The sequence below is a fragment of the Fukomys damarensis genome, unplaced genomic scaffold (genome assembly GCF_012274545.1).
Source record: "Fukomys damarensis isolate Sample0158 unplaced genomic scaffold, DMR_v1.0_HiC HiC_scaffold_20, whole genome shotgun sequence".
NCBI classification, from domain to species: Eukaryota; Metazoa; Chordata; class Mammalia; order Rodentia; family Bathyergidae; genus Fukomys; species Fukomys damarensis.
The window spans coordinates 21162559-21165130 of NW_022900932.1; the positions used below are offsets into that span (position 1 = coordinate 21162559).

General features: G+C 36.5%; 1 protein-coding gene across 1 annotated transcript in view; it reads right to left on the reverse strand.

Annotated features, from left to right (window-relative positions):
* Positions 1–2572, reverse strand: part of Supv3l1 (Suv3 like RNA helicase) — a 29555-nt gene that overhangs the window by 25743 nt on the left and 1240 nt on the right. The window lies entirely within an intron of this gene.

A 2572-nucleotide genomic window follows, 5' to 3' on the forward strand; every position in this document is an offset into this window, starting at 1 on the left:
AAAAAAAAAAAAACTGAGGTTTCAGGCACATGTGGTACCACACACCTGCAATCCCAACAGTAGCGAGGATGAGGCAAAAATGATTATAAGTTCAAGGACATCCTGAGCTACATAGTAAGACCCTAGTTCAAAAAAAAAAAAAAACAACCCAAAAAACAAATAAAATGTACAAACCAGATATGGTAGCACCTGTCTGTGATCTCACTACTCAGGAGGCTGAGGCAAGAGGATCACTGAGAATTCAAAGCCAGCCCAGGCCACATGGTGAGTCAAGACCAGCCTGAACTATTTAGTGAAACCCTGTCTCAAAAAAAAAAATAAAATAAAATAAAATGTACAAAACAGGCAAATATACAAGGACAAGACGTGGATTAGTGACTAGCTGGGGCTAGGAGGAACAGACTGGGATTAGAGAAACAGAAAGTAACTCCTACACTTGATTTTATTCAAAAGGCTGAGAAGCAATGGAAATTAACTCCTAATAGATACTAGGTTTCTTTTGGTGTGAAGAAAATTTCTAAAATGAAATTATGGTGATGATTGTATAGCCTTACAAATATACTAAAACTTTCTGATTTACACATTTTAAGAGTGAACTTCTTGGTATATAAATTATATTTTAATAAATCTGTTCTTTAAAATATTAGTATTATACAACCAGATGTGGTGGCACACACCTATAATCCCAGCATTCTGGGAGGCTGAGGCAAGAGGATTAGAGTTAGGGTTAGGGTTAGGATTTGAGTGTGTTTGAGGCAACTGGGCTACAATAGCAAGTTCAAGACCAGCCTGGAACATAGAAAGACTCTACTTCAAAATAATAATAGTAATAATAATATAAGTAAGTGAGATTTCTCTGGAACAGTATTTTATTTTACTAAATTTCTAAAATTCATTACTTTTAAAAATAACTGCAAAATATTAGCAATGGACATAGCACTGAAAAAATTAATCTACTGTAGAAGTATACAGAAATATATTTCTTCATAAAAAATTAAGCTTTAACTGTTTTGTTGTTCCAAACAGCCAACAATCAGAATGAGAATATGTGCTGGAGATGTATCTGCCAGCCATGGACAGCCAGGGTACAACCTTCCCCCTTTACTACTCTGTTTGAAATGACCCAAAACTCCCAGTTTAGCCAACATTCTGAGGAAGAGGAGGGTCATGCTGCTGTTCCAAGTATTTGAGGGCTGGAAACGTTGCTCAGTGGTAGAATATTTGCCTAGCATGTGTAAGGCCTTGGATTATATCCCCAGCCCCTGGGGTTGGGGATGGGGCTCACTACTAGAACTTTTGAATGGCTTAAATTTTTCATTTATAACAACCCTTTATGAAAAAGCAACAAAGCAAAAGGCTTAAAAACACTGTTCTAGTGCACCCAGTTGATTATGGGTGTAAATCACACTCTAGAAAATTCTTATCAGCTATTGACACTCTAAGGAGAAAAAAAGCTTAGGGGAAAAAAATCCTTCAGTTGCACAATAACTTAAAAATACATAATTATTTTGTTAAAGCCTCCCATTAATTTATTATATAGGTAGGGCAAATTGTCTGTGTCCCTAAGGGCATAGTTTTTCCAAGTTTAACACTCAGAGATTCTATTGCAGGTTGACAACCCAGCAACTTTTAATTTCACTTTTCAAAAAGCAAATGTTTAGTACAAGTGATACTAGTTTACATTTGCTCATCTCCTTACTCTTTTCAAAAGGCTCTGTCAGTTGGTTTTCACAATCTGGACATTTAAGCAGAGAAAACATTATCCTCACTGTACCAAGTAGGAAATGGAGAAAAGATCAGAAGTAAGTCACAAATTAGGCCAGTTAGTTAAGTATTGTATGACTCACATATATGCAACATCTTTTTAGTCATAGTCAATCTACAGCCATGTGACTTAACGTGTTACAATAAACCAGAATAAACAGACAGGTAAGACACATGGACACATACATACAGAGTACCTAGCGCGTGACTAGTACAATGTGCCTGCCACATAGTAGATATTTAATATGCACTGTACTGAGCGAATGTGTCAAAAAGAGATACAGCAGGGACTCTTGGCCACCCTCTCCTGAAGCTCATACGGAATCTGGTGTAGTGATCAAGCAGGGTACTAGTGTCACAGCAGAGGTACTAGAAGACACTAAGGAAGCCTAGAAACGTAAACCTTCACTGACCAGAAAGCAGAATTTCTCATGGACTGGAAGAAAACACTTGCAAACTATACATCTGATAAAAGGATAATACCCCAAAAATACAAAGAACTCAGCACAATAGCAAGGAAACAATTTTTTTTTTTAAAGCAAGAAAGTTAAACAGACTTTTCTCAAAAGACATACAAATGGCCAACGGGTACATTAAGAAATGTTCTCTGTCAAATTCACTGGTTAGTTCTGGGGACAAAATTCATTGCCACTCATTCAGGAGCCAGCAGTGATTAGGGTACCTCCCGCCTTGGCAAAGATACCTTTATTAAATTCTATCTTGTATTACCGTGGGTTATTCACATGTTCATCTGTTTCACAAGACCGTAAGTTTATTTCTTTCTTTCTTTTTTCTTTTTTTTTCTTTT